General features: G+C 46.4%; 1 long non-coding RNA gene across 1 annotated transcript; it reads left to right on the top strand.

Annotated features, from left to right (window-relative positions):
- Nucleotides 1–34: 34 nt before the first annotated feature.
- On the top strand, nucleotides 35–9,006 carry LOC123568440 (uncharacterized). The gene is made up of 2 exons (XR_010580603.2): nucleotides 35–125; nucleotides 8,608–9,006. It is a non-coding gene; the product is annotated as an uncharacterized lncRNA (long non-coding RNA).
- The last annotated feature ends 11,508 nt before the right edge of the window (nucleotides 9,007–20,514 follow it).

Raw genomic sequence — 20,514 nt, 5'->3', positions numbered from 1 at the left:
CGCGGAAAGATGACGCACGTCTGGGCGGAGTCCTGATGAGAGCCGGGGCCTAAGGAGGGGAGGGGTCGCCGGGCGGAGCCTGGAGCCCGGTCCCCGACGAGCCCAAACTCGTCAACTTCCTATCGGTACTTGAAGAAGCGGGGCGAGGGCTGAGGTCCCGAAGGCGGGCGAGGTCTGGGATGGGCGGGGCCCATGGGAGCGGGGCCTTAGACGCACCTGACCGGGTTGAAGCCCTGAGCCCCGCAGAAAAAGGTCGAGATGGACCGTGTGGGCCCCTTCTCTCCCCGCCGCCAGGCCGCCGTTCGGGGGCCAAGCCCCGGCGCGCTCGGGTCACCGCGGGAAGCCCTTGAACCCCCTGGCGCCCGGCGCCCACGTGCGGTAACCGCGGCTCCTCGAGAGCTCCCGGAATGCGGATCTGTAGTCAGGGCTGTGGCCAAATGAATGAATGCACATTTTTTAGTGGGAAGAAAGATGTTAGGATTCATGAATTAGAATAAGCACAAAGGAGGGCGAGAGGGGAGGCCGTGGAAGCCGCATTCCTCGCCTTGCCCCGGGCGCACACCCCCGAAGGGTCGCGTCCCCTCCCTGCTCCACTGCACGTGGTTTAACCAGGGCGTGTCCAGTGCCTCAAGCACCACGACCCGGGAGAAAACTGAGTTGAGAAGGCAGCTTTTAGAATTCTGCTCCCTATTTGACCTTTTGCTCTGTAAGCAAATCAAGTTATTTTAAAAGTCTCCATGGGTTGGCGGGGCGCAATGGCTCACGCCTGTAATCTCAGCACTTTGGGAGGTCAAGGCGGGTGGATCACCAGGTCAGGAAATCGAGACCATCCTGACCAATATGATGAAACCCCAGCTCTACTAAAAATACAGAAGTTAGCCGGGCGTGGTCGCCTGCGCCTGTAGCTACTCTGGAGGCTGAAGCAGGAGAATCGCTTGAACTCGAGAGGTGGAGGTTGCATCTGGGCGACAGAGTGAGATTCCGTCTCAAAAAAAAAAAGTCTCGGCCGGGCGCGGTGGCTCAAGCCTGTAATCCCAGCGCTTTGGGAGGCCGAGACGGGCGGATCACGAGGTCAGGAGATCGAGACCATCCTGGCTGACACGGTGAAACCCCGTCTCTACTAAAAAAAATACAAAATCTTAGCCGGGCGAGGTGGCGGGCGCCTGTAGTCCCAGCTACTCGGGAGGCTGAGGCAGGAGAATGGCGTAAACCCGGGAGGCGGAGCTTGCAGTGAGCTGAGATCCGGCCAGTGCACTCCAGCCTGGGCGACAGAGCGAGACTCCGTCTCAAAAAAAAAAAAAAAAGTCTCCTTTGGCAAACACTGTTTATCCAATTATTTTTAAACCACTTTTCTTTAATTTTCTTAAGGTCTTCTAACAAGCCTTTTGCACACCTGCCATGTGTTTTGTCAGGCCCTGGGGGTGAAGGTGAGAAAGTCGAGAATCCCTGGAGAAAACACATCAGCAAATAGTGCGCAGGCAGAACAAGCTGTTGGAGGAGAGAGAGACACAGAGCAGAGAAGCAACTGCACCTGGAGGGTCGGGAGGGCCTCACATCAGAACGCCTAAGCAAATACAGTTTTCAAGGATAATACTTTTTTAAAAATTTCATTCACATGAATTAGAAAGAAGCAGGACATTCTAGGAAGAAGGAACCGCCCAGGCAAAAGCGACGCGTAGATTGGCATGGTCAGTTTTTGTGTTCCTCTGTGAAATCAAAGAACATCTTTTTTTTTTTTGACGGAGTCTCGCTGTGTCGCCCAGGCTGGAGTGCAGGGGCACGATGCACAATCGGGGCTTACTGCAACCTCCACCTCCTGGGTTCAAGCAATTTTCCTGCCTCAGCCTCCCAAGTAGCTGGGATTACAGGTGCCTGCCACCACGCCTGGCTAACTTTTATGTATTTTTAGTAGAGACGGAGTTACACCATGTTGGCCAGGCTGGTTTTGAACTCCTGACCTCAAGTGATCCGCCTGCCTTGGCCTCCTAAAGTGCTAGGATTACAGGCATTAGCCACTGCGCCCGGCCAAAGAACATCAATTTTAAACAGTTCAGCTTTCCTAATTTTAATTTAAATTGGCCATAGCTTTCATTCCTCATTCCTACCTATTGCACTTCAAGACAGATTCTTATTTTAAAATAAAAAGACACACACAGCTGTCCCTAAAGTCCATTGATGACTGATCATCCTACCCTTGTGTAGGTATCTGAGGAAGCCCAGAGATGCCCAGGAAGGCTCTCAAGATGACCCAACAGCTGCCCCCACCTCACCCGCATATCTGGGGGTTGACCTACCGAGGGCTTGCTTTTCTATGCATACCAGTTGGTCCTGTATCACAAGGACTCATCTTCCCTGAGAAGTCCTAGGTTGGAATTACCTGAGGATGTTTGCAGGATCATCCACGTGACTTTCCATAGTGCCAAAACCCTCTCTCTTCCTTCCCCTTCCCTTCCTTCCCTCCTTCCGTCCTTCCCTCCTTCCGTCCTTCCCTCCTTCCGTCCTTCCCTCCTTCCTCTCTCTTTCCTTCTTTTCTTCTTCCTTCTTTCTCCCTTCCTTCCTTCCTTTCTTTCCTTCTTTTTCTTTCTTTCCCTTCTTTCTTTCTTTTCTTTCCTTTTCTTCTTTTCTCTTTTTTCAGGGTCTTACTCCAACACCCAGGCTAGAGTGCAGTGGCGTGATCTTGGCTCACTGCAACCTCTGCCTCCTGGGTTCAAGCGATTCTCCTGCCTCAGCATCCTGAGTAGCTGGAGTTACAGGCATGCACCACCATGCCCAGCTAATTTTTGAATTTTTAGAGACAAGGTTTCATCATGTTGGCCAGGCTGGTCTTGAACTCCTGACCTCAAGTGATCTGCCCAACTCGGCCTCCCAAAGTGTTGGGATTACAGGCGCGAGCCACCGCGCCTGGCTGCCAAAACTATTTATTTTGACTTTTCATTGACTGGTTACTCCTGAAAATCTTTTTTATCTTAATCTCTGGCTTAAAGAAATATAGGATATTTCTTATCCTGAGCAAACACAGGATCAGAAATCAGAAGATGAGTGTATATGTGGTCTCAGTCACTTAGCTCCTTCGAAACTTAATTTTCTCTACTGAAAAAAAAAAACAATGGGAGTGATAATTCCCACTGCAAAAGGCTTTTGTTTTGAGGATGAGATTTTAGATGAAATAATAAATGTATGCATAGCCTATTCCTGACACATGACATAAACTCAAATAAAAGTCGCTATTGCCATTATCTATTATACTCTGTAAATTAGGAATAACAAAACCATTTCTGCTTATTTCTCAGGGTCCATTCAAGAATTGTGTCCACAATATACCAGGCAGTCGTCTAGACCTGCATCGTCTAATGCCCACCTCAGCCTCCCAAAGTGTTAGGATTACAGGCGTGACCCACCGCACCCTGCCTGCATGTGGCTATTGAGATGTGCTGTATGATACACAACAGACTTTGAAGATTCAGTGTGAAAAACAAAAAGAATTTTAAGGGGGGGCGTCGAGGGGAGTCAGAGCATTAGAACAAATAGCTAATGTATGCAGGGCTTAAAACCTAGATAACAGGTTGATGAGTGCAGCAAACCACCATGACACACATTTATCTATGTAACACCTACATGTTCTGCACTTGTATCCTGGAACTTAAAGTAAAATTAGAAAAAAGTAATAATAAAAGCCAACATGGCATTCATTACTGCCAAAAAAACAAAACACATTGTTAATTTTGTATATTGATCACAGGTTGAACTGATAATATTTTGAATACACTGGGTTAAAGAAATACATTTAAAATTAGTGGCTGGGCACAGTGGCTCATGCCTGTAACCCCAGCACTTTGGGAGGCTGAGGCAGGTGAATCACCTGAGGTCAGGAGTTTGAGACGAGTCTGGCCAACATGGTAAAACCCCGTTTCTACTAAAAATACAAAAATCAGCTGGGTGTGGTGGTGGGTTCCTGTAATCCCAACTACTTGGGAGGCTAAGGCAGGAGAATCGCTGGAACCCGGGAGGCAGAGGTTACAGTGAGCCGAGATTGTGCCACTGCACTCCAGCCTGGGTGACAGAGTGAGACTCCATCTCAATAATAATAATAATAATAATGAAATTATTTGTTGCTGTTTTACTTTTCAAATGTGACCACCAGAAAAGTTTAAAAGGCTTGTGTGACATCATTGAATGGAGCTGTTCTAAACATGGGTAAGACATTGCAGAGCTTCGGTTGCAGGACAGAGAATGAAATAAACCCGTAAGACAGAGAAGTGACTGATCGTGACTGCTAGGGCGTTTACAGCATAGGCCGGTGACGGGAACGAGGAGCGTGGGGATGAGAGCCGATGTGGGCGAGAGTGCGTGCAACGCGGGGTCAGGCGTTAGATTCATCTCCCAGGAGTTGAAAAAGGTGGCGTTCCTGTTCTTTATTGGCATTGCTTGTGACACTGAGGACTGCCCCTCTTCCTGAAGAGGTCAGTCAGGAAAATTTTTTGTTAACTTTTATTTTAGATTTGAGGGTCCATGTGCAGGTTTGTTTTATGAGTAAACTCATGTCATGGGGGATTGTGTACAGATAATTTCATCACCCAGGAATAAGCCTAGTACCCGATAGGTATTTTTTCGGATCCTCTCCCTCCTCCCATCCTCCACCCTCAGGTAGGCCCCAGTGCCCACCGTTCTCCTCCTAATATCCCTGTGTTCTCACTGTGGAGCTCCCATGTATAAGTGAGAACATGCGGTGTTCGGTTTTCTGTTTCTGCCTTAGTTTGCCTCCAGTTCTATCCATGGTACTGCAAAGGACATGATCTCGTTCCTTTTTATGGCTTCATGGTATTCCACGATGTATATGTATTACATTTGCTTTATCAAGTCTACTGTGGATGGGCGTTTATGTTGATTCCATGTCTTTGCTATCATGAATAGTGTTGCAGTGAACATACACCTGCATGTGTCTTTATGGCAGAACGATTTAGATTCCTCTGGGTATATACCCAGCCATGGGATTGCTGGGTTGAATGGAAGTTCTGTTTTAAGTTATTTGCAGAATCACTATGCTGCTTTCCACAATGGTTGAACTAATTTGCACTCCCAATATTATATTGTCTGTAGCTGAGAAAGCTGAAATGTAAAGATTAAGTCACTTGCCCTCAGACATGTAGACAGGAAGTGGTACAGCCAGGACTCAAACCTGCCTCCAAAGTCCATCCTCCTAAACCTAAGTCATGGTTTTCAAAGTGTGGTCCTTGGACCAGCAGCAATAGCACCACCTGGGCACTTGTTAGACATGGAAATTCTGGGCCTTACCCTGGACCTTAGCATGGGGATCCCTGGGGGTGGAGCCCAGCAGTTTGTGTTTGGGCAGCCCCAGCTGACTCTGACGCACCATCCGGTTGGAGGCCACGGTGCGTGATGGTCCCTGCCCTGTGGCAGCTGGCCTCCCTCCTTCATTTCTGTTATTCCATCTCCTTCTTACAACAACCCTGGGAGCCCGGCAGGGCAGATGTCAATTTTATTTAACAGATGAAGAAACTGAGCCTTGAGGTTTTATGACTTACCCAAAGTCATCGCATTAGTTTTGGAACTGAAACTTCAATGGCAGATCTTCTGGCTCTTGGTCTGAGGCTGTAACTAGCACCCACAAGGACTCTGGGAGCAGCAAGGTCAGAGCAGGGGCTAGTGCTTCATTTCGCTGCTTCTAGTGAAGGAGGAGAGGGGTCCCAGAGCACGGCTTCTTCTCCGTTGGTATGACCCATGATAGCTGGGCGCTTACTCTGATGTGCTGATGAGATTCCGCCTTATCCCCTGCAAGCCATTTGTGCTGTGCTAGGATTAAACAGTACAGTTTGGAACCTTAGCTGCCCACACCCTGAGGGCCAATCATGCAGAACCCACAGGAAATCTCAGGGCGTAAGTCGTTTGCCATAAACGTCCATTTCCTAATTTTTTGTTGTCGTGACAGGGTCTTGCTCTGTTGCCGAGGCTGGAGTGCATTAGTGCAATCATAGCACACTGCAGCCTCAAGCTCCTGGGCTCAAGTCATCTTTCCACCTCTACCTCCAAAATAACTGGTACTACAGGTGTGCGCCTCCTGTATAATTAAAAAAAAAAAAAAAAAATGTTTTGAGGCCGGGCGCGGTTACTCACGCCTGTAATCCCAGCACTTTGGGAGGCTGAGGCGGGCGGATCACGAGGTCAAGAGATCAAGACCATCCTGGCCAACATAGTGAAACCCCGTTTGTACTAAAAATACAAAAAATTAGCCAGGCCTGGTGGCAGGCGCCTGTAATCCCAGTTACTTGGGAGGCCAAGGCAGGAGAATCGCTTAAACCCAGGAGGTAGAGCTTGCAGTGAGCCAAGATGGTGCCATTGCACTCCAGCCTGGGCAAAAATAGTGAAACTCCATCTAAAAAAAAAAAAAAAAAGTCTTGAGGTTACAGGGAGCTATGATCACACTACTACACTCCAGTCTAGACAACAGAACGAGACCCTGTCTCCGGAAAAAAAATTCTTTGTAGAGACAAAGTTTCACTATATTGCTCAGGCTGGACTCAAACTCCTGGCCTCAAGCAATCCTACTGTATTGGCCTCTCAAAGGGCTGGGATTCCAGGCGGGAGCCACTGTGCTAAGCCTCCATTTCCTGATGCAACTCCATCCATAATCGCATTCCATCCATTATTCAACAATCCCCACACCTTCACCTCCTGCCATGACCCATGACGCCTAAGGTTGGGGAGGGAGAACTTCACTATGGTGCAGGCAATGTGGGGGTCACCTTAGCCACAGAGAACCTAAAAAGAGTGATCAAGCCTCACCTGAGGTTGGGAGTTCGAGGACAGCCTGACCAACATGTGAAACTCCGTGTCTACTAAAAATACAAAATTAGCCGGGTGTGGTGGCATGTGCCTGTAATCCCAGCTACACGGGAGTCTGAGGCAGGAGAATCTCTTGAACCCAGGAGGCGGAGGTTGCAGTGAGCCGAGATCGCACCACTGCATTCCAGCCTAGGCAACAAGTGTGTAACTCCATCTCAAAAAAAAAAAAAAAAAAGTGATCAAGCGACTGAAAGTCAGAGTGCTCTGTTATTATAACCGAGCACTGGGAATTCTAAACACTGTCAGTGATACTCTTCCCAGAAAAAAACTCTCCTGTAATTATATGTGTATAATTCCATTTTTATGCCTAATCTTTTAATGAACATGTCTTACGTGGGAATTAATCCCAAGGGCTCCCAGCTATGCACTTGGTTCCAACACATCTTCATTCAGCCACAAGTAAGTTGATTGGGTTCAGAAGCAGAGTGCTAGCTTCAGGCACAGTCTGATCCAACTCATGGGCACCGCAACCTCCTGCATTTAAACAGCAGGTTTGAAGTAAACCACGGTAGCACTGTGACTATAAAGACAAACAAGGAGCACTTGCTTTACTTCACTTCATTCTATGTGATCACCTGTGCTTAAAATTTGAATCAGTGAAACAGGGCAGTGGGAACTGCAAGGTGAAATATTTCTGTTACAATGAGGATTTTAGTTCATATATTACGTATTTTACTGAATTTGAATAATGTCTTTAAAACTGAAATTTAGCCGGGAGCAGTGGCTCACCCCTGTAATCCCAACACTTTGGGAGGCTGAGGCAGATGGATCACGAGGTCAGGAGTTCGAGACCAGCCTGGCCAATATGGTGAAAACCCGTCTCTACTAAAAATACAAAAATTAGCCGGGTGTGGTGGTGCGGGGCTGTAGTCCCAGCTACTCAGGAGGCTGAGGCAGAAGAAATGCTAGAACCCGGGGAGCCGAGATCGCGCCACTGCACTCCAGCCTGGGCAACAGAGTAAGACTGTCTCAAAAAAAAATTAAATAAATAAATAAATAAATAAAATAACATTGAAATTTATTTTTTTTTGGCCAGGTACATTGGCTCATGCTTTGGGAGGTCAACAGAGGAGGATTACTCGAGGCCAGGAGTTTGAGACCAGCCTGGGCAACATATGAGACCCTGTCTCTACAAAAAAATTTAAAACCTAGCCAAGCATGCCTGTGGTCCTAACTTCTTGGGAGGCTGAGGTGGGAGGACTGCTTAAGCCTGGGAGGCTAAGGCTGCGGTGAGCCGTGATTGCACTACTGTACTCCAGCCCGGGCAACAGAGTGAGACCTTGTCTCAAAAGAAAAAAAAGAAAAAAGAAAAAAAGGAAAGAAATGTATTGCTTTTTAAAAGTATAATTGTTGGTTGTTTTGTTTTGTTTTTGAGATGGAGTTTCACTCTCATCACCCAGACTGGCATGCTGTGGTGCGATCTCCACTCACTGCAACCTCCACCTCCCGTGTTCTAGCGATTCTCCTGCCTCAGTCTCCCCAGTAGCTGGGATTACAAGCACCCGCCACCACGCCCAGCTAATTATTGTATTTTTAGTAGAGGGGAGTTTCGCCATGTTGGCCAGGCTGGTCTCTAATTCCTGAGCTCAGGTGATCTACCTGAGGCCTCCCAAAGTGCTGGGAGTGCAGGGGTGAGCCACCATGCTCTGCCAATTTTTGGTTTTAAACCCAAAGAATAATTAGGAAAATGATGATTATTCCTATTACACGATTATAACTGAAAATATTTTTGTTGAATGGATACAGGTGCTGAAATAGTGCATTCTCGGTGTCAAACGGATGCTTGGAATGGATGGATAGATTGGATACCTGGTCCCTCCAAATCTCATGTTGAAATCTGACTCCCGGTGTTGGTGGTGGAGCCTATCTTGAGTCTTGGGGTCATGTGCCTCTTGGTACCATCCTCTTGTCCCCTCGGGAAGGAGTGAGTTCTTGCTCTGTTAGTTTTTGCCAGAGCTGATGTTGAAATGAGCCTGGCACCTCCAACACTCCTCTCTTCCTTCCTCTCTTGCCATCTGATGCCAGCTCCTCTTCCCCTTCTGCCATGAGTGGAAGCACCCTGAGGGACTCACTGGAAGCAAATGCTGGCATCATACTTCTTGTACGGCCTGCAGAACCTTGAGCCAAATAAACCTCTTTTCTTCATAAGTTACCCAGCCTCGAGTATTCCTTTATAGCAACACACACAGGCTCGGACAGAACGCAGAACGCCACTGCTGCCTCCCCAACCCCTGTGAGTCCTTCCACGTACATACCCCCCTCGCAATCTGCTCGCTGTGGGAGGACTCTCCAGTTTACCCACTGAGACTGAATAGCAGTAGACACGCCCCCTTGTGCCCGAGGAACGATTGGTTGGTACATTACTGTGCTAATGGCACTTTAATTGCAGTCTTTCGGGGACAAGGAATTTTTGTGTTTTACCCCAGTAAATGACAGGCCCTAAAGTAAACTGCGAAGGAGGACAACGCCAGCAAAAGTTTGAGGCCTGGCGCTCTGTTCAGTAAGGCTTTGTGTGGTGATTTACCTGCTCCAAACCTGAGTTTCCTCACTGGCAAAATGGGGATAAAGTTCCTGGTGCACAAACACCACAGAATTGCTGTGGAGGTCAAGTGGCATTGTCAATGTGACACCCTGGAGAACTAAATGATGAAGACAAAGGTGTGTGTGGGAACCGTTTTCACCCAGTCCTCTCCTGCTCGCCACTTCTCTCTGAGCTGGGACGTTCACATGCATTGACTTTGGATTCCAGCTCTACGTTTGCTGGTTGTGTGCATCTGGTGCGTTGCTCCAATTCTGTTCTCTCCTGTGAAAAAATGGAGATAATTGGCCAGGCGCGGTGGCTCACTCCTGTAATCCCAGCACTATGGGAGGCCAAGGCAGACAGATCGTCTGAGGTCAGGAGTTTGAGAACAGTCTGGCCAACCTGGTGAAACCCTGTCTCTACTAAAAATACAAAAATTATCCGGGCATTATCTGTACATATTTTGTGACAATTAATGGTAAGAATAGTGTTTCTTTTGATGAGATATATCAAAGGTAAGCAAATTATCAATTTATGATAAAAAATCAAGAGTGCGAATATTTCTATATTTTAAATATTAATATATGAGCAATGACCTTCCATATACTCACAGGTCGCCCATGTCTAGAGACAGTTTACTGCCATACAGGAAAAGTGGCCTTGCCTTTACAGAGCAAGCCCATGACCTTGCTTCAGTTAAGCGTGTGCTAACCCAGGAGTTCACCCTCATTACAGCCTTGCACATTCATCTCGCATCGGTCCACGGATGATAATAATAATAAAGGCTCCGCCAGCTGTAAGTGGAAGGGAGAGAAAGGACCTTCTGTTAAATGCAATCCATTAATTCTTGATCAAGCAGACAGGTCCATAAATTTATTTCACATGCAAGGACTCATTAGTAACTTTCCTTCTGGCACTCCGTTACTAAGATTCGGAGGGGAAGAATGACTTAGAAGCCTGTGGCCTCCCTCACCTATCTGACCTCTAGGCTTTCCGCAGCACAGAGGTTAGACATTCCAGGCACAGGATCCTACATAATAGAGAATAAATTATATATATAATAAATATATTTTTAATAAAGAATATATATTTTGACAGGTAAACAGATCTTGGCTTTTTAACTGCCACCCTCCAAACCCCCAGCAGTATTCTGTCCTGGGCCAACTATCCAGGGTCTCTTGGTCCCTCCAGGATGACACTGTATTGTAGGTACTGTGATGAGTTTCCTTGGCACTGGAAGGAATCTTTCTTCCTTAATGCTACATCTATCACTTCCTCTCTGTGGCTATTTGGTTTGTTGCTACTCGAAGTATGGTTCCTGGACCAGTATCATCAGCATTGCCTGTGAGCTAATTAGAAATGCACCATATTGGATGGAGCTGCTGTGGACTGAATGTGTGTGTCCCCCCAAAGTGCATGTTAAATCCTAACCCCCAAAGTGATGGTCTTTGGGAGGTGATGAGGTCGTGAGAGCGGAGTCCCATGATGGCATGATGCCCTCATGAAGGAGGCCCCTGGAGAGCTCCCTCAGCCCTTCTGCCACATGAGGACACAGCGAGAAGACGCTGTGAACAATGAAATGGTTCCTCTTCAGACACAGCATTTTCTGCCACCTTGATCTTGGACTTTCAGTCTCCAGAGGGTGAGAGCGTCTGTTGTTCACAAGCCACTCTGTCTGTGGCACTCTGCATAGCAGGCCAGATGGACTGAGACAGCACCCATCCCCACCAAGTCCACAACTGCGGAATCAGTGTCTGCGTCCCACCACGATCCCTGGGTGATCTGCTGTTTGTTCACTGAAGTTGGAGACACACTGATTCTTAGAGATCATTTAACTCATGGATTTAATCCTCTCATTAACAGAAGACTAAGTTGAGGATTTGAAAGGTTAGATGATTGATCCAATTATAGTTATGCTTGTTCTATAAAAATAATATTCAGAGATAGCAGAACCTTAAGAATAATTTGTTTGAAAAAGTGCCCTCTAATTAAAAAAATCTGTGGTGGGGGGTGGGGAAGACCAAATCTCAATAGAAAAATAGTTAAATACCTACAGTCCCAGCTACTCGGGAGGCTGAGGTGGGAGGATTGATTGAGCCCGGGAGGTTGAGGCTGCAGTGAGGTACGAATGAGCCACTGAACTCCAGCCTGGGTGACAGTGAGAGACTGTCTCAAAAAAAGAAAAAGAAAAATGAGGGCAACCCATTTCTCCAGGATTCCTCTCTGCAGCAGTGAGGTCTTCTCTTTCTTTTGCCTATTAAAATTCTGCTCTCAACTGAAAAAAAGAAAAAAAGAAAAGAAAAGAAAAGAAAAATGGTTAAAATATGAGCAGAAAAAATCACACAAAAACGTATTAAACGCTTTACAATGGTCCTTGAACATATGAAACACATGGAAATATGCCAACTTCACTCCGAATTAGAGAATGCAAATTAAATTACACTGCGGTCTCATTTTTCACCTGTCAGACAGACACAAATTTAAAAGTATGATGACACATTCTGTTGGGAATGCTGTGGGAAAACAAGCATTCCCACATGACGCACAACGCTTTTCCGAGGGAAGGTGGCAGTGCGTAACAAAATTACCTATGGCTTTACCTTCTTTTTTCTTTTTTTAATTTTTTTTTTTTTTTTTTTTTTTGAGACGGAGTCTCGCTCTGTCACCCAGGCTGGAGTGCAGTGGCCGGATCTCAGCTCACTGCAAGCTCCGCCTCCCGGGTTCACGCCATTCTCCTGCCTCAGCCTCCCGAGTAGCTGGGACTACAGGCGCCTGCCACCTCGCCCGGCTAAGTTTTTGTATTTTTAGTAGAGACGGGGTTTCACTGTGTTACCCAGGATGGTCTCGATCTCCTGACCTCGTGATCCGCCCGTCTCGGCCTCCCAAAGTGCTGGGATTACAGGCTTGAGCCACCGCGCCCGGCCTGGCTTTACCTTCTGAGGCTGAGATCCCACTTCTAGAAATTTATCCCGAAGGGGCCGCTCCAAAAGCATCCTAACGCATATGCGCGAGTTTGTTTGTGGGGCATTGTTTAAAATTACAAAATGTTAGTTATGACTCGGGTGCAGTCCAAGTGTCTCCACAGAACACGGGCAGGGTGAGAGTGGTCTAACTGCCCAGTGCAGAGCGATGTCACGGTAAAAAAGCATGAGGGAGGTCTCCTGAGCTGACACGGGGGGATTGCCAGGAAATATGTTTAGGGGAACACAAAATGCAAAAATCAAATGCGCTTTTGTGTAAGAATGAAGGGGAAGTAAGAAAATATACATTCAAGCAAAAAGAAACTCAGGAGGGATGAACCAGAAAGCAAGGTTGGGTGGAGGAGGGAAGGCAGAGGCCGGTGCAGTGTGGCCTTCTCGAGGGAGTGACCTCCTTAGATGGCTTTTGACTTTCAGAAGCAGAGTGTTTCACATAGTCAAAAGTCAACAAGGGCTGGGCACGGTGGCTCACGCCTGTAATCCCAGCACTTTGGGATGCCAGGGTGGGCAGGTCACATGAGGTCAGGAGTTTGAGACCAGCCTGGCCAACATGGAGAAATCCTGTCTCTACTAAAAATACAAAAATTAGCCAGGGGTGGTGGCACATGCCTGTAATCCCAGCTACTCGGGAAGCTGAGGCAGGAGAATCGCTTGAACCTGGGAGGCAGAGGCTGCAGTGAGCCGAGATAACAAGGATGGGCGAGAAAACCAAAATGGAGCAAAAACTTAATTCAACAAATATATCTGGATTTCAAATGAATCATGCCCACACAGGGCAGGGGATGGGAGGTGCCTTGAAGTAATTGTAGTAAGTCAGGTCAACCTTAGTCATATGATTGTGACTGTGTCAGTGAAAGACACAGAGAACCCCCCAGTACGAACTGCAGAGGGTGAGTCCCCAGTACTGAACGACAGAAGGCGAGTGTGTTCCCAGTACTGCAATGCGGAGGGTGAGTCCCAGTACTGAACGACAGAAGGCGAGTGTGTTCCCAGTACTGCAATGCGGAGGGTGAGTCCCAGTACTGAACGACAGAAGGCGAGTGTGTTCCCAGTACTGCAATGCGGAGGGTGAGTCCCAGTACTGAACGACAGAAGGCGAGTGTGTTCCCAGTACTGCAATGCGGAGGGTGAGTCCCAGTACTGAACGACAGAAGGCGAGTGTGTTCCCAGTACTGAAATGTGGAGGGTGAGTGTGTTTTCACAGCGTACAGTTAGCAACACTGAAGCTCCCTGTTGTGCATTCCAGGACTGAGCAAGGAAACACACTGTGGAAATGGGTGGGAGTCCGATTCTCCCACTGTTGAAGGAGGAATTTACAAATATGGGAAGAAGGAAAGTGAGACCACGCACTGGGTGCTGGAGAACCGGGGCTATCAGACTGAACTCATGATTGCTTTCTATTGTTTTAAATGTAACAAAACAAAAAATAAAAACCAAAACACCCACCTTGACTGAGCTAAAATTTATATACCATAAAATTCACCCCTGGGTCAGGCGAGGTGGCACATGACTGCAATCCCAGCACTTAGGGAGGCTGAGGTGGGTAAATGGCTTGAGCCCAGGAGTTCAAGACCAGCCTGGCCAACAGAGTGAGACCCCGTCACTACCAAAAAATACAAAAACTAGCTGGGCATAGTGGTGCACACCTGTAGTTCCAGCTACTGGGGAAGCTGAGGTGGGAGAATCGCTTGAGCCCAGTAGGTTGAGGCTGCAGCAAGCTGTGATCATATCACTGCACTCCAGCCTGGGTGACAGAGTGAGACCCTGTCTCAAAACAAAACAAAACAAAACAAAACACCCCTGTGTGTAAAAGTTCAATGGCTCTCAGTAAAGCCACAGAACTGTGCAGTCATCCCCACCATACAGCTCGGAACACCTCCACCATCCCCCAAATGTTCCCTGTCCTGGGCACCATCACTCCACCGCGGGCCCCGGGGACTTCTCTTCTGCTTTCCCTTACGTATTTGGCTTTTCTACATTTCCTGGAGGTAAATCATCATAGGTAGAATCATACAGCATGAGCTCTTCTGTGTCTGGTTTCTTTCACTTTGTATAATGTTTTCGAGGTTCGTGCTGATGTAACTTATATTAGTAGCTTGTCTGTCTTTGTTGCTGAATAGTATTCTTTCGTATGGCTGTACCACACTCGTTTGTATATTGATCCATTGATTTGGGTTTGTCCCTATTTTTAGCTATTATGAGTAATAACGCTATAAACATTCACATACATGTTTTGTGTGAACATAAATTTTAATTTCTCTTAGCCAGATATATAGGAATAGATTATATAATATCCTATTGGCTTTAGGAAGTTGGAATGATTAGCGTGAAGGTAGTGAATATGCGTGTGTATCCACAGTCTTCTGAGAAGCTGGGCTCTACATTTATGTTTTCTCTAATAAGAGTAAGAATACTGGCCGGGCCTGGTGGCTCAAGCCTGTAATCCCAGCACTCTGGGAGGCTGAGACGGGCGGATCACAAGGTCAGGAGATCGAGACCATCCTGGCTAACACGGTGAAACCCCGTCTCTACTAAAAAAATACAAAAAACTAGCCGGGCGAGGTGGCGGACGCCTGTAGTCCCAGCTACTCGGGAGGCTGAGGCAGGAGAATGGCGTGAACCCGGGAGGTGGAGCTTGCAGTGAGCTGAGATCCGGCCACTGCACTCCAGCCTGGGCGACACAGCAAGACTCCGTCTCAAAAAAAAAAAAAAAAAAAACAAACAAACAAAAAAAGAATACTAGTGATATACATCTATAAATTCTGAATTCAGGCCGGGCCTGGTGGCTCATGTCTGTAATCCCAGCAATTGGCGAGGCCAAGGCGGGTGGATCGTCTGAGGTTAGGAGTTCAAGACTGGCCTGGCCAGTGTGGCAAAACCCTGTCTCTACTAAAAATAAAAAAAAAATAAAAATAAAAAAAATAAATTAGCGGGCCTGGTGGCGGGCACCTGTAGTCCCAGCTATCTGCGAGGCTCAGGCAGGAGAATTGCTTGAACCTGGGAGGTGGAGATTGCAGTGAGCCAAGATTGCACCACTGCACTCCAGCCTGGGTGACAGAGCGAGACTCTGTCTCTAAATAAATAAATAAATATAAATTATGAGCTGTGACTCATAAGTCAGAAGATGATTTGGGGCAAAATTCAAGGCTCTGTGTTCATGAATTCTTTGCTAATTATGTGAAATTCTAATGTACTTGATGATTCCTTGAGCCTTCTGCAGGAAAATAAAAAATTCTGGCTGGTACTGGGTAAAAAGAGAAAAGTAGTCTCTGGCTTCCAGCAGCCGCGTGGAAAACCAGCTGGCCTTGGTGCTGTGACAGCTGGCCTAGCACCCCAGCAGTCCTGGCTTTCCTGTTGAACATAAATGATTTCAGAGAATGTCAAGGTCGGGCGCGGTGGCTCAGGCCTGTAATCCTAGCACTTTGTATAATGCTTTACTTTGTATAATGTTTTCAAGGTTCATGCTGATGTAACTTATATTAGCAGCTTGTCTATCTTTATTGCTGAATAGCATTCCATCGTATTGCTGTCCTACACTTGTTTGGTACTGAGGCTGAGGTGGGCGGATCACGAGGTCAGGAGTTAGAGACCAGCCTGGCCAACATAGTGAAACACCGTCTCTATCAAAAATACAAAAAACTTAGCCAGGCCTGGTGGCGGGTACCTGTAATCCCAGCTACTCAGGGAGACCGAGACAGGAGAATCTCTTGAACCTGGGAGGTGGAGGTTGCAGTGAGCCGAGATGGCGCCACTGCACTCCAGCCTGGGCAACAGTGCGAGACTCCATCTTAAAAAAAAAAAAAAAAAAAAAAAAGGCCAAAATCAGATAAGGCTACATTAACCCATGACTGACGAAGACAAAAACAAGACCACTGCAAAATCATGTCTGAATCCAGGCAAAATATGAACACTGACGAGGCCACAAAAACACCAAACATCCTACTCTCCTGGTTAGCAGGAGTGACGGCTGCTTCCTTAGCAACTGCAGCCGAGGACTGGTGCTCGTCTACTCTCACTATAAATGAAACTTAAGACACCCAACCACAGGCCGGGCGCGGTGGCTCAAGCCTGTAATCCCAGCACTTTGGGAGGCCGAGACGGGTGGATCACGAGGTCAGGAGATCGAGACCATCCTGGCTAACACGGTGAAACCCCGTCTCTACTAAAAAATACAAAAAACTAGCCGGGCAAGGTGGCGGGCGCCTGTAGTCCCAGCTACTCGGGAGGCTGAGGCAGGAGAATGGTCTAAACCCGGGAGGCGGAGCTTGCAGTGAGCTGAGATCCGGCCACTGCACCCCAGCCTGGGCGACAGAGCAAGACTCTGTCTCAAAAAAAAAAAAAAAAAAAAGACACCCAACCACAGAATTACTCCGGCTTTGTGACAGCATCCAATGCTAAGCAAAGCCCCCCTTTCTCAAGCCCTCCCCCAAATTCCCGATACAAAACCGAATCCTATTCGTGTTTCCTAACACCTCCTTAGCAGAGGCCCCTCCAATGCTAAGCAAAGCCCCCCTTTCTCAAGCCCTCCCCCAAATTCCCGACACAAAACCGAGTCCTATTCGTGTTTCCTAACACCTCCTTAGCAGAGGCCCCACGGTTGCTCAGGGTGCATTTCTTCCTCCCTACAATGAGTACCTTGCTCAATCCCAGCAATTGGAGTTTGGAATTATCAAGATCAAAACATTAGGCAAATCATTTGGCTGGCACACTGCAGATCTTGGTATGACCATGTATGTTAGACTGGAAAGGAACATTGAATAGTATAAAGTGAAAGACAACTTGTAGCTTATATGAACATCAAGAAAACTATAAAACTTGAAAGATCAAAACGGGAGTTAGGATATTTAGAGATTTTTATGAATATGTGAAACACCTGAGTTCTGATCATCCTAGAAATGTAAAAGCAGGAGGCAGTGGGCAGTTCAGTTAGCAGTTATTTCTGTGCGATTATGTACTGGGTTATTGTGGATGGATAACTCCAGATGGTAGCTAAATGAGTCCATTTAAATAATTTTGGAGATTGAGCTGTTGAGTCTTTCCATCATTGAAAGGTAGAATAGCACCTTCTCTCTTCTAGTAGCTGAAAGCCATCTGCTTTTGTAAACTTAATCCTCAAACTGAAAACAAGCTGAAACTCTTGACCCAAACTATCAGAGAACCAACAAACAGCAGAGTGAGAGATGATGAGTAAACTGTGGAAAATGCATACAGACTGCAGATCTCACTAGAAATCTTTGAATTTTATTAAGTAATTGTATGGGTTATATTAATGTTGAATTGTTAGGCTGCATGTGGTGGCTCACGCCTGTAATCCCAGCACTTTGGGAGGCTGAGGTGGGTGGATAGCTTGAGCTTAGGAGTTCGAGACCAGCCTGGGCAACAGGGTGAAACCCCCTCCACAAAAAATACAAAAAATTAGCTGGGCCTCATGGCATACACCTGTAATCCCAGGTACTTGGGAAGCTGGGATGGGAGGATCGCCTGAGCCTGGGGAGGCTGAGGCCACAGTGAGCAGTGATCATGCCACTGCCCTCCAGCCTGGGCAACAGAGCAAGACCCTGTCTCAAAAATATACATATATTGATTTTTTGTTTTTTGAGATAAAGTCTCACTCTGTTGCCCAGGCTGGAGTGCAGTGGTGCCATCCTGGCTCACTGCAACCTCTGCCTCCCAGGTTCAAGCGATTCTCATGCCTCAGCTTCCCAAGTAGCTGGGATTACAGGCGTCCACCACCAGGTCTGGCTAATTTTTCTATTTATAGTAGAGATAGGGCTTCACTATGTTGGCCAGGCTGATTTCCTGACCTCAAGTGATTCACCCACCCTGGGTGGGGTGGATGATCCCAAAGTGCTGGGATTACAGGTGTGAGCCACTGAGGCCCGCCTGAATACAGGTGTGAGCCACTGCAGCCTGCCTGAATTGTTATTTTGAATGTATTCTCTCATAGTGTCAGATAAAGCAAGTTAATTGTATTTTTGTGTTTAGGAATCAAGGTTTTTATTACAGGAGAAAAGGAGATGCTATGATAGAATCGAGGATTTCAGAAGGAATCGTTCTGTTAGAAGTGGATCGAGAATGTCAATGTGAACTTGTATCTTTTATGAAAACATTATTTTAAACGCATCTTTTTAAGCTCTGTCCGCTGAAATGGCTTACAAGGATCCCCACGATGCTTCCTGCTGCCAAAATTCTGGTCTCCAATACTATTTTTAAAAAAAAAAAAACTATCAGCATTTTTAGAAGAAAAGGCTCATTCTATGTCTCAGGCAGAAAATTACAAGAGGAGCCTGGAATATCTTGTGCCAGAAAACAAGAAGATGTCCAGACATTCATGGAGATGACAAGACTTGGCTGCTTATCTAAGAGGGGCCCCTCCTGGTCACAATTGAGATAATTTGAGGATCAAAGGAGAAATACTGGCTGAGCTTGATTGATGTATAGCAAATCTGCAATGTCACATGTCCATAATGATACATAAGAGAGTTAACAAAGTGTTCTAAAAGTAAGTGGATTGGATAGATGGTATTTCTGTTCGTTGTCAATTATGTTGGTATTATCGACTCACTTATTGTTTGGTTAAATAATAAAGAAGCTAGTACTAGTAAAACTAGTGGAAAAAAAAAAGTAACGATTAGTAGGCATTTCGTAACATGAAATTAGTAGAATCATCCTCTAAGTTGTGATTATGATCCTGAAACTACCTATTAAAACACATGTGCAACCTTTATCAACTTCTATCAGGTTCTAAGTTTTAAAAATCACATTTCAGGCCGGGCGCGGTGGCTCAAGCCTGTAATCCCAGCACTTTGGGAGGCCGAGACGGGCGGATCACGAGGTCAGGAGATCGAGACCATCCTGGCTAACACAATGAAACCCCGTCTCCACTAAAAATACAAAAAAATTAGCCGGGCGTGGTGGCGGCGCCTGTAGTCCCAGCTACTCGGGAGGCTGAGGCAGGAGAATGGCGGGAACCCGGGAGGCGGAGCTTGCAGTGAGCTGAGATCGCGCCACTGCACTCCAGCCTGGGCGACAGAGCGAGACTCCGCCTCAAAAAAAAAAAAAAAAAAAAAAAAAAAAAAAAAAAAATCACATTTCTTAGGATCTCATGAGGCTCAAAGCTAGAGTTAGAAAGGAAAAGCATTTATGTATATTAACAGCACATTAACAGTGTAAGAAGAAAAACTCACATAATCATATTAGTTCGCAGAAACAATGCATTTGACATACTCCAACATCCATGATTAAAAAAAAAAAAACCTCAGAAATAGGAATAGAGGGAACTTCCTGAATTTGATTAAAAATATCTGCAAAAAACCTAGAGCTAATATTATACTTAATGGTGAAAGACTGAATCTGTTTTCCCCTAAGATGGGGAACAAGGCACGGATGTCCTTGCTCACCACTCCTATTCAACAAAGGACTGGAAACCAGAAATAACTTTAATTTTTTTTCTCAATTGACAGGTTCACAGAGAAAGAGCTTTACTGGATGAACTTTTAGATGACTACTTCTATAGAGCAGCAGAGATAAAAGCCAGGCTGAAAAGTGCATGTGGGGTAAGGAAATGGATCTAGTTCGACAAGGGGCCTCAGAATGACCGCCCAGATGAGACTGTAGACGCAGCTGTAGTTTCCTTTCTATTAGGAAGAAATTTCAAGTGATCCTTAATTTTCCAAGGAGATAGTCACTTGCCTTTTAAAAAACATTATTAGAGAAGCATGGGGCGGGAGCATACCTAGCATTAAAAATGTGAGATGAATACCACCTCTGCTTAGTAAAGGTGGTTGGGAATCCTGAGAGGGCACCTAGTGTAATGTTTCTGCATTTTTCACAGTGCCTGGCCCACGGCTGAAAGTAACTCTTGCCTGACATTTGACAGAAGAGGAAACTGAAGCTCAGATTAAATTACCTGTCCACACCGGGATCATTCCGGCACGAGTTTCTCCCTGTCTGGAATGCTCTTCCCCAGGCGATAGACCCTGTGGCTCTTCAGTGTTCCAGGATTCCGGACTTCTTAAAGCATAAATAATCCCTCCCCAACCTCTCATTTTACTGTTATGTAAGTTATTACAATGTCATTACATAGTCATACTGTTTATGTAATGTCTTCTCCACTAAACTGTAAGCTCCATGAGGGCAAGAGTTCAGTCTGTT

Source organism: Macaca fascicularis, chromosome 13 (genome assembly GCF_037993035.2).
Source record: "Macaca fascicularis isolate 582-1 chromosome 13, T2T-MFA8v1.1".
Classification (NCBI taxonomy): domain Eukaryota; kingdom Metazoa; phylum Chordata; class Mammalia; order Primates; family Cercopithecidae; genus Macaca; species Macaca fascicularis.
This window is presented reverse-complemented; position numbering and strand designations above follow the sequence as displayed.